Source organism: Diadema antillarum, unplaced genomic scaffold (genome assembly GCF_040938485.1).
Source record: "Diadema antillarum isolate AM-2024a unplaced genomic scaffold, OU_Dant_1.0 seq00001212_RagTag, whole genome shotgun sequence".
In the NCBI taxonomy this organism is placed as follows: domain Eukaryota; kingdom Metazoa; phylum Echinodermata; class Echinoidea; order Diadematoida; family Diadematidae; genus Diadema; species Diadema antillarum.
The window spans coordinates 1,103,935-1,116,061 of NW_027272004.1; the positions used below are offsets into that span (position 1 = coordinate 1,103,935).

The following is a 12,127-nucleotide window of genomic DNA, read 5'->3' on the forward strand; positions in this document are numbered from 1 at the left end:
TTTTTGTGTGTTTTGAGGTGCAGGGTCACATTTACAAAGTCACGCATACAATTGTCTCATGAATTTCTTGGGTGTTCCAGTTACAGGAATATTCTTGTCTGCCAAGATACTTTGGACCAAGTCATGCATGTCTGGGTATAACCCTATGTTCCACCAAAAACGTATGTCTTAAGGGTCATTATCAGTAACATTCCTAACAAATGAGATCAGAACTTATAACTGTCCAGCCTTGAATCGCCCTCTGTGTAATGACATTTCATTGTCTGTGGGGGCACTCATGAGCAAATCAAATTGCCTTTCTAGGGCAGGCTGTTGTACGGGGGTGGGGGCGGCTATGCCATCGTTTGAGGGTAGGGAGTCAACATAATCTCTGTCATCGAATGGGTCAGTGGTTTGCAGGCACATAATTTGGTCAGCAGTACAGTCTGGTCTGATTTTGTCATGCTCATCCATGAACTGTACTGACGGCTTCTCAGATTTTTGACCAGTCTCGTTTCGTACTGCTTTGCCTATAGGTTAGTCTTTCTTTCAGTCGCTGTATGTGCGTGATCGGTTTTCTTTCGTCAGACGCTTTCATGAAACAGGGTTTCAGCCTGTTGAAATTGAAAACATCTCGCAGGATTTCTCCCTCGAGAGTTGCCAGAATGTAGTGGGTCCTATCCAAAATCTCATGAATGACCAGGGGTCCAACCCATTTAGCTGCTATTTTTCGAGAGTTAGCAGTGAGGGAAGAGGATGTAGGCTTGTACAAATAGACTAATTGACCTACTGAGTAGATCGGTGATTTGTTCAATCTATTGGCAATCTCTACATTCTGCTTGTTCTGTTGTTTTCTTTGCAGTGAAAGCATGGTATGAGAAATGTGGTCAAATTTCTTCTTGAGATGGGCCACATATTGATCATATGTCTGAGAAAGTCCATTCATGGGGTTGAAGGTCAAGTTGGTTAGATTTGGAGCGTCTCGGCCAAAAACAAGTTCATAGGGGGAATGGTCACCTAGATGTGGAGAGGAAAAGGAGTTGTAGGCATAGCATGTGGTCGAGATGTATCTTACCCAGTCATTTCCAAATTGGTTAAGGTTGATTTTGAGAAAGTCGGAGAGAGTTCTAATATGTCGTTCTACTTGTAGGCTACCGTGATTGGCAACACTAATTACTTTCTTGTAAATGTTCAGTGCGTCACACAGTAAGGTCAGTAATTTTCCGGTCAGTGAGGCAGCAGCGTCGGTCACGATACATGATGGTGGTCCAAAAATACATATCACTTTTTGGATAAGTGCTTCGCATATTGTTTCTGCGTCTAGCGTCTTTAAAGGCGCACAAACAACAAATCGAGTGATTTCATCACAAATCACCATCAAGTGTCTGAATCCTGTCTGTGAACTTGGCATTGTCTTGAAGTCTAGACTAATACGTTGGAATGGTCTGTAAGAGTCGGGTATTCGCGTGTGAAAGTGTCTTTCCTTGTCTGGTTTGCCCTTGAATTGCTGGCAGCGCAAGCAAGCTTTGACATAGTTGTTAATTCTGTCAAACATGTTGGGCATATAGTAGTTGCGTCTAATTGTCAAGTAAGTCCGTTGGGTCCCTTGGTGATTACTCAGGAGGTTATCATGGTGTTGGGAGATGATGGTGTCAGTCAAAGATTCTGGGATAGCTAGCTGTAGTCTGAAGTCATCGTCCTTTGTGAAGAAAAGTCTGAACAGTAGGCCGTCACACAAAATGTACTCTTCAGCCTTTAATTTCACTGTTTTGGCTGCTCTTTTGTCACTAGGTAGAATGTCATGTGACAAATAGTCATAAACAGGCTTGAAGAAAGGCGAGGTTTGCTGTTCAGTCATTATTTGTCGCATGTCAATGGGAAGGTTGTAGTCTCTGATTATTTTCCGTTTGATCAAGTCAGTAAACTTGTCTAGCTCATGTCGTTTTGGGATGTGTCCAGCTACAACAATGTTTACCTTAGTGGTCAGTGGCTTAGGCGGGGTGTAGAGGTCAGGCGGTACTTCTCGGTATTGGTCGTTAGAGTTGTGCCTGTGTTGGTGTTGGTGGTCGTTATGTCTGTCAACTAATCTCGGTTCGTGAAGTTGAGGAGTAACAGGTGTATGTCGAGTAGGAGGTCGCGTGGAAGGGGCATGGTTGTCATGGGAACGTGTGCATGTGGAAATGTGTAGTGACTGGAGTTGGGGCTGGGGGTGTGTCATGTTTTGGTTCTTGTCTCTGGTTGGTTGGTCGTTCATGTGTGCCATTTGTTTTGCCTAATTTAGGTTTAGGGGGTGGATGTGGGGGAGGAGCTGTAGTAGTGGGAGATGCTTGAGGTGTTGGGTCATTGGCACGTGTCTGGGATTGTAACTCCCATCTGTTTTGCATATGCACATGTCATGGGTCGTTCAACTGGCTGGACGGGGTGAAGAGTAAAGTCACTCTCGCTAAACAAGCTAAAGAAAAGGGGAATTACCTGATCTATTTCCGGGTGCTGTTCACTTGGAACACGGGAAAGAAAATCTGCTAAAACTAACTCTGTTCTCTTTTTGTACCCAATTTTGAATGCATATTCCGATAATTTTGAGCAGCAATTTCTGGAGTCTAGTTGTACTAGGTTCTTCTTTGGATTTCAAAATTTGCGCAATAGCACTGTGATCAACGAAGGCATCAAATTCACATCCCTTTAACACATGTTTGACAGCAGTAATGTTGATCAGAAGGCCAAACAATTCCAATTCAGTGACGCTGTATCTCCTACATGCATCAGGGAGAACTTTCGAGTAGTATCCTAGTAGTCGTTCTTGTCCGTGTATTATTTGAGTAAGGTATGAACCAGTACCAGTCCTTGAGGTGTCACTGTTTAGTCTGAAGCGTCCATTTCGATGGGGCATATGCAGTACAGGGGGGGGGGGGGGGTTGTCATTAGCTCTTTAATTTTGTTGAAGGCCTTGTCATGTTCATCAGTTCATTTGAATTTTGTTTTCTTCCTGGTCAGTTGGTGCAGTGGTTTGAGTATTGTCTGTATGTTGGGAAAAAATCCTGCTACATAGTTTACTGCACCGATTAATCGTCTTACTTGTCGGGGGGTCTTAGGTCTTGTCATGTTATGTATTGAGGCGCACCTATTATTCAGTGGTTGATAGCATGTCTCACCATCCTTGATAATGGTTAACCTATGTCCCATGTAGTCGACGTCATCCCTAAAGAGTTTGCACTTTTTCGGGCTGATTTTCAGTCCGTTGTCAGAAAGTGCCTTTACCACCTGTGTCAAGTGTTGTTTATGAGTCGTCTTGTCGGGGCTAAATAAGATAATGTCGTCATGGTGGGCAATACAAAAGTCATGAGAGTAGGGAATTGTACCTAAAATGTCGTCAATCTTGGCTTGGAAGAGTCCGGGGGAAACGTTAAGTCCTTGTGCTAGCCGTTTGTAGTAGTAGTGTTTACCTCCATGGTATGAGGCAATACCGGTGTATTTTTGCGCAGATTTTGAGAGGGGTATGCAGTGAAAGGCGGATTTGAGGTCAATGACACTCATTACTTTAGTCTCTGCTTGTCCGATTCGTTTAAGGGTCTCTGTCAGTAGGGGAAAAGGGTGGTTTATTCGTCTGATTTTTGAGTTCATATATCGAAAGTCAGTCACAACACGTTTTTCCGATTTGTCCTTTTTAGCTACTAGTAGTACTGGTGATGTGTATGATTGTGGTCCGATTTCTAGTATTCCTAGCTTCACAAGTTTCGTAAGTTCCTTTTCAATCTGTCGTTTGTCGGGTTCTGTGGCAAAGTAGGGGCGTATGAAAAATGGTGTGTCGTCAGTCAATTCAATGTCGACTTCAAAGTCGGGGCAGCTAGAAAGTTCGCCGTACAAGGAAAATGCAGGCCTATTGTCTCTTAGTAATTGTCTCAATTGGTCCTTCTCAGTAGGGGACAGTATGCTGTTGTTTAAGTCAATATGTTCCTTAATTATCTGGTCTTCAGTCATGCTTGCAATTGGGTCGCTGGGGTCAAGGTGGGGGTATCTCTTGAGGTTGTCTTGTCTAGTCTGGTATCCACGGTTACCGTCTGGGCGTGGGGTAGAGAGTTGGGTGCTGTAAATATTGTCCGTGTGCTGGTCAATTAAGGTCACCTTCACCTTGTCAGTGGGAAGGGGCTCAGACACAGTTATGGGGCATGCCATGTCGAGGTATGCAATTGGTCTGCCTCTTGCAAATTAGAGGGGTCGGTCAGAAGTATTAGTCACTAGTATTTGAGTCCTGCCCTTCAACAATGTTACAACCATGGTAGAGGGGCAATGTCTACCAAGGTAGTCGTTTGCAGTCAGTATGACGTCAGTGTTACGGAATTGTGGCGGTGCCTGTCCCTGTAAGGTCATGAGTGTTGAGTCTTTCGGGTTGATAGTCACATTGTTTGTCGGGGAGAAAGGTAGTCGTTTCCGTTTGATCTTGAACCTGTTGTTCCTGAATGTCAAAGTCCCGTCTAAGTCCGATAGTGTATTCGTCCCTAAAATCAGGTCAACACCAACAAGATTCTCCACAATGAGGGCAGAAATTTCAAATTTGTGTCCCTGAAGTGGCCTGAATAGTGACTCTGAATGTAATCGCCGACTGCGATTGAAGGAACTGCCCGTTCCCTAATCTAAACCGTGTAGGGGTTACTCTTTGTCTTTTCAGGTTGGAGAGAGGCGGGGTCGATTTCACGTACCTGTCAGAAACTAGAGTTTTAGTCGCGCCACTGTCAAACAAAATGAAAATGTTCTTACCAGTGTCAAGTCGTTGTATGTCAACATCATCATTCCCTAAGTATGTCGATTTCGAGTCATTACTGGGCCTGTTAGCATGGGAGGAGAAGTTCTGAGCGCTGAAAGTTTCCTCCCTTACTGAAAACCCTGAATTTGTGGTCCGGTATAGTATTGTCCCGCATGTAAGTTTTGTTGTTGTTGTTGTTGTTGGTTAAAGTGGGGTGGTGGTGGGGTGGGGTAATGGTAATCATGTCCTGGTGGGCCGTATTGGCGTGATTGGGGATGGTTCTGTCTACTGGCGTATTTTTAGTCCCGAAGTCGTTTCCTACATTGCCGCCACATGTGACCGGCAATGCCACAGTGGTAGCATTTTGGACGAGGTTGTCGGTCACGTCCGCGGCTGTTACTCCGGTCAGTGCGGTAGGTTCTATCGTGCATGTGAGTGTCACGTCCACGACTTGTGTCACGGGGTCTGTCACGACTAGTGCTACGGGTACGACTAGTGCTGCGGTGGGGGGTTGGGGGACGGGAATGTCGATTATATCTATTGTCAGGGTTCACTTTACCTTTGTCGTCATGTCTTGTCAATTTTAATGAGGATATTTCCTCAGTCAGTCTGTCTAAGTCACCTTGAGTCGCAAATGTGTAGTCTGGGTCGTGTGCCTACGCAAGTCCAGAAATAGCTGCGCTTTGGCAGCTATTTGGTCGGAAGTCTGAGTCGTGGTCGGTCCCGACATGAGGACGGCGGCACGGCAGTCGGGGGTCAGTGAGTTCAGTAGTCGATCCCTAATTTGAGTCTCCCCATAGTCAATATGGGTTGCGGTCTGTCGGAGTCTTTGCAGGAAAGTTTCTGCACTTTCCCCGTCGGTCATTGTCATGGTATTGAAGTCGATCACCCTAGCATATGACGACTTAGCAGGACTAAATCGACGTCTGAAACTGGTCTTTAGGTCATCGTATGTCTTTGGGGTAATACTGTCGATCCATAGTCGCGCCTGTCCGGCTAACGTCCGTTTAAATGTTTTAAGTATGGTCGGTAAATTGTCATTTTTGGACTGGTCAATATCATGTGCGTCTAAGTAGTCTTCGAATGACAGCATGTGCGCTGTGCACTCGTCACAGTCAAGTCGGTCACCGGTAAATTTGGACGGTAGGAAGTCAGTTGTCTAAGTGTGGTCGTGGTGGTGGTAGTCATTGTGGTAATGAGTCAAGTAATCGGGTAGTTCAAAAGGGTATGATTGAAACAAGTTATATAATATGAAAAGTACAAAGAGATATCTAACAAAGTAAAGGGTTTGAACAAAACAAAAACGTGCAAATTAAGTAACATGAACAAGTATAAAAATGAGAGTTGTCACAGACCTGGCAAATTGTGCAGTGATACTTGTAAGTTTCGTCAATTAGTCTTTGACATCCACAGTACAGCAAGACAAAACTTTACTGGTCCTGGGAAGATGAAACTTTGCTCCCTTTATTGGTTATAGATGGCAGTTCTCCACAACTTTGTTTTGCTTAGCAGCAGCTGATGTCGATGTTGATCAGCAGTGTTACCTTGTTCTCATAGCAGTCAAGTCAAAGAAACCGGATTCTCCTCGATTTTTTGTGATGAATTCAAGCCGGGTTCTCCACCATGTTGTGTATTGGCGCGCTAGGCGCCATTTGGGATCGAAGTTGCCATTTTGTGTTATGATATTGTGGAGAGGTACAGGTTCAAACATGCGATTACGCTGTTAAAGTCATCGATGAAATAAAGGAGTTGTGGAGTCCAATGATATGCAGTTGAAGTGTTTATTTCTGAGTCTCGAAACTCAGACAGCAGAATAGCCAAAGTGTAACATAGGAGTGGCAAGAGTTACAAGTATCTCCAATGACCACAGATAAATCACATGTTTTAAAGAGCAGATGAAATGCTAACTCATCTGGCTGAAGCCTGGAGTAGAAGTGGGTTGATTCTACTTTCAGAAACTATCTCTAAAACTTGGGGGAAAATCTCATCCTGAAAAGCACATGGTCCATACACAATATGATTGGTCAATTCACTGTAAGCATGGAAACGTAGGGTGTGGTCTTACTCATTTTGGGGCCTGAAACAAAGGAACAGTGTTTAGGGTAATGGGAGATGGATTTGTGGCAGGAAGGGAACTGGACAAGGGGTGATAACTTTCTGACCACAATGGGAGTGGATACTTTGATGTGGGGTTGTTAGGAGGAAACTAACCTTGGTGGTCTGACATAAAGACTCCTATTGACATGAGGGGTGATGGACAGGTGTTGGGGTTACTGCGCTATAGCAAGGGCTTATCGAACTATAAGGGAAAGGACTAAAGCACGAATGGAAACTACATTACATAGTTAGGTAATGGAGAATTGCCTAACTCTATGTAACATCCCCTTTCTCTAAAGAATGCTGGGGGTGTCAAAATATTATGCAACATTATGAAGAGGTATTTCATATGTTAATTAAAGTGTGTGTGTGATCTAATTTTAGTAACCATGTATACATGCATTACAATATTTTTGCTGATATATAGAAGCATGTGATACAGATGCATCAATTGGGAATAGGATGTATAAAGAGGAGGATGTAGAGGTGGTATTCCAGTAAAATATGATCACACATAGAGTTTCTCAAATCAAGAAATTTAGCGAAATCTGCCGATGGGGGGGGGGGGGGTGGGATGAAGACTATGAATAGGGACATTTTGCCTGTTCAGGACTGCATGCTCATTGGGCAATTTGTTACTAATTGCCTATATTACAGGATATTACCGTAATATCACACCAAAATTTGACTAAGACCAAATATGACCGTGCATGCATCACATAACGAACGAAAAGTTGCACCCCTTGATTGTACGTGAGCACTCAAAAAAGGGAAACGGGTCAACCAAGTCAATATTTACGTTTCCATATTTTCTTAAAGAGCTTTCTTTCTTCTGTATTTAAAATGAATGGGAAAGTGCATTTTCAAATTTTCTAAAACCTTTCTCAGCACAGTAGTGATATCACTTTTACCTTAGAGGCCCCTTTTCATTTCTTGATAATCCTTTGCACACTTCTCACTTTCAATTCTGATAACCTTTTAACTGAAATCCTAAATTGAAAATAAGATGAAGAAAAAAAGAAAATCTCTCTGCGTACCTCCAACAAGAGGATGTTTTGCAATTTTTCCAAAGTCACGGAAAGGGTGTTGCCCCAAAGTTATGTGTCAATGTTTTCTTTTCATATATTTATTTTGGTTGGGGGAAAATGGCTTCAATAATATCCCTCTTTTGATAATTAATTGAAGTCTGTGAAATGTTTGTCCTTATGATATTCAGGAAAAGCCCTGTTTTTACTACTCAAGTTTATGCAAATATATGTAAGTACGAGAGAGAGCTAAGACAAAATATGTCTTTACCTGCTGGAAAATAAAAACAGATTTTTGTTTCATGCATAATGCACTTGGTCAGAAAGTGCTTTTGTGCTTATGCACAGATTTTTTTTTTTTTTTTAATCAAAACGAACATGTGTGTTGTGGTGTTATAGTTACATTCATGAGCATGTTGGTAACGTGCAGCTTTTGATTGTCTATAAGTACTCTCAATCTCCATAATGATGACCTCAACTGGAACCTGTTCGACTAGTCTCCTTTTCTGGGATATGTGTTTGGAAAAAAAAAAATGTGTGCAGTGTTCCCTTCGTCACAGCTAGGCGGACACATATTATGTTTAGGTATCACCATGCACGCATGCCAAAGGTTTTAACATGGCAATGCCGGAAATTTTGGTTATATCATCATTTGGTAATAGTAAGTAAATGGGGTAATATCGGCTCTTGAGCGGTAAGAACATGACAATGCTAGAAATATCGGTTACGTCATCTCTGGCAATTCTGGGCAAATGGGGTCATATCTGGTGATTTTGGAGCAGGAATATTATTGCATAGTCATGAATATTCAAATAAGAAAATGTGTCACCTAATTTTAGTAACCATGTCTTCATACGTATACACGAATAGGATGTAGTGATTTTTACCAATAAAAAAAAATCGGGTGGTAATACCAGGAGAATGGGGGTAATATCGGTTACATCATACTGACTAATAACAATTGGGTAAATGCAGTAATGACGGGGTGGTAATAACGTGGAAATGCTGAAAATATCGGTTGCATCATACCAGCTAATATTGGGTAAATAGAGTGATATCGGTTTTGATAACTTGGAAATGCCGAAAATATCAGTTTCATCATATTACGGGTAATATGTAGTTAGTGCAGTAATATCGGATGGTAATAACATGGAAATGCTGGAAATATCGGTTACATCATACATGATAATATTGGGTAAATGGAGTAATGTTGGGTGCATGGTAAGAACGGGGAAATTGGTCTACTATTTCTCTGTTACTACCCACTGGTGTAACCAAGGTAATGAATGCGTTATTACTTGTTACAATCCGGTAAATATCGGGTAAAATACCAAGTGGGTGAATTCAGCGATATGAAGCACACTTTAAGTGAGCTTTGGGGATTTTCTTTTCTATAAAAAAAAAAAAATCAGAAAAAGTGAATGGGCCATTTTTACACCGAGTCGCGGTATCCCAAATGTTGTTTTAGGTGTACGTCATCACTATCCCCCCCCCTCCCAATTTGAAGGTGCTTTTGCATTTTCGAAATTGAAATTCAACGGTCTGACGCACGCTTTTGAAAAATAATTATCCGAAATGTGGTAAGTCTGACATCTTACTTGAAGGAGACCAAGCGGTGGGAAGGATGTGGGAGGACGTATCACCCGCAACACAAGGAAGCTTTTGCACTTTTATGATGGAAATGCAAAAATCAGAAGCTCGCTTTTGGAGGAGTATTTGAAAAAAAAAAATGAGTCTACAGTGAAGCCACATTCAATGCATGAAAGGGAGGCTAATATAGCAGATGGGGGTTGTGAAAGGGATGATCCCCAGCCCCCTCCCGTAGGAGGTTTTGCATTTGAAGAATGAAATGAAAATGTATCTGATATATATTTATGATGGAATATTTCGGACATTGTCAATCAAAAAAACTATGGATACGAACAGGGCGGGGTATATTGAAAGAGGATGTCCCACATCCACATGGGGAGACTTTGGAATTTGTTGGAATTGACTTTCAGAAATATCTTAATCTCCCAAATTTACTTATTGTGTGATGGTTATGAACAGGTGTTAGAGGAGATATACCTCTCCCATAAGAGGGAGATTTTTTTTTTTTATTTTAAAAATTGAAATTCAAAGGATTTAGTGCACACTATGGGTGAACTTTTTGGCTAATTAATTTCGGCAAAAAAAAAAAAGCGAAAACATTTGTGACTCGCTACAACAAAATGATCCTAAAGTCGGGCGAGGTCAATTATTTGAAAAGTGCATGACACAATTCCATAATCTTTCTGCTTTAAATTGATATATAACGCATCTCATAAAAATGATCGGCTGCGGAGATATCGATGTTTAAAAGAGAGCATGTCGAGACGTCTGAGAAATCACTGTTTCGAGAAAAGCGCCCTAAAGTTCTCATTGCGACGCAATCACGATCAAGGGACACGCAAGTCAGTATTCACCTCCGGACAATAGAAGGTAAGCCCTAGCAACCCCCGAAATGTTCATACAAACACAGCGTCGACGGTCTCCTCACCGACCAATCAGTGACCAGGATGCCAGGAGAAGCGGCTGGGCATAGCGCATTCCGCCAGCACGCACCAGTCGACTGGGCAGTGTGCGAGCTTCACGCTTCGGTTAGCGGCAAGCAGCAAACTGACCAATGAGATCACTCTGGTCGTTGTTAGGGTAGTGTTGCGCTCAATCCAAATGTTCGAACCAGTTTCTGCTTCGTTGAAACGCCAAAAAACATGGCCTAGAAAAACGCTATTTTTTTATCTTTCTTTTCATCATTTTACTTCAAAATTATGTCAAATTCAGAAAATCGTAAGTTTTGACCAATTTTGATGCTCTGACTTCAAACTCAATTTTCACGGCTTCGACCTTGCGCGACTTTAGGACCATTTTGTTGTACCGGGTCACATTTTTTACTGTCTCGGAAATCATTTCAGAGTGAAATGATTGGCCCTGCTATAAATAAATATATGTTTGTTTATAATAATATTATATGTATATCTATATATATGTGACCGTGCACCTCAAAACGAACAAAAAGTCGCACACACTGATTTTGCGTGAGGACTGAAAATAAGTGAAATGGGTCAACCTAGCCGAGCTTGACTTTTTCATATTTTCTGAAAGAGCGGGTCTTCTTTTACATTATGCTAAAATGTGGTATCATAAAACGGGCAGGAAAGTGTGTTTTTTTAGCAGTTTATCTCGAACATTTTTGGTAGAATAGTGTGATTAGGTGCGTCTTTAGAATCCCTTTTTCATTTCTGAAAAACCTTGTCCTCACTCTTCACTTTCAACTCTAATAACTTTTGAAAGGATAGTGCTACTGCTTTGAAAGTTGGCATTAATTATGGACAGAGTATGCTAATGAGGCATGCTCAATTTCAGTTTAATCTGATAATCCCTTCATTGTTGTTACTCTGGGGGTTTACTTCCTGTTTTTTGTCCCATTCATCGCACAGCCAGCATGGTTTGGTAAAGATTAAGCGCTTGAATAGACACTGTACTTTAGAGCCTCTTTTCTCAGTTCACACCTTTCCTGAGTTTGTGCTTTCTTTCCAATATTTAGATAGGTTAGGAGAGTCCATTTGATTTGAGTTAAACATCATTTTAAAGCTTAAAGTCTGGTCTTTCAGAAAGATTATGGTCTTAACTAAAAATTCATGTCTGGCGACTTTTTGTTTGTTTTGAACTGCCCCCTGCCCTGCAGGATGGACGCACCTGGCATACGAGAGAGGTTTTGCATTTTTAGAATTTAAATAAAAATATCTTACGATTACTGTTGTAAGGAAAATTTGGTAATTTTAATACCCAAAGTGTACTAGATCAATGCAGGGACAACAAGCGGGAAAAGGTCACTGGTAATTGAGAGGAAATATCCCCTCCCAGAAAAAGGAACTTTAATCATTTTTGGAACTGAAGCGACAGATACCGTGTACGCCTTCCATGACATATTTGGAAATCTGTCAATCTACATGTGTACCAAGTCTATGGGAAAGGACCGGTGGGAGGGGGGGGGGGGGGGGGGGGAGGAAGGTTTATGGGAGGGGGTGGGTGGAAGCAAACGCGCTTAAGAATGAGCCAAAATTACCCCCTGTCAATCTGAACAGGGAAACTCATTTAAAGGGTTTATTTTTTAGTCGTATTATGTGATATTCTTTGTGGTCAAATCTAACAACCAACTTTTAAGTCACGATGTCTTGCGAATAACCAATCCGCTTCCTTGCAGCAATAAGTTTAGATGAAATGAAAGAATCCATCTGTAGACTCAAGTCAACAAATATAATGA

General features: G+C 41.8%; 1 protein-coding gene and 1 pseudogene across 1 annotated transcript in view; both read right to left on the reverse strand.

Moving 5' to 3' along the window:
* LOC139744795 (uncharacterized) overlaps positions 1-12,127 on the reverse strand; it is a 329,121-nt gene that overhangs the window by 106,470 nt on the left and 210,524 nt on the right. The window lies entirely within an intron of this gene.
* On the reverse strand, positions 4,806-5,908 carry LOC139744781 (uncharacterized; annotated as a pseudogene).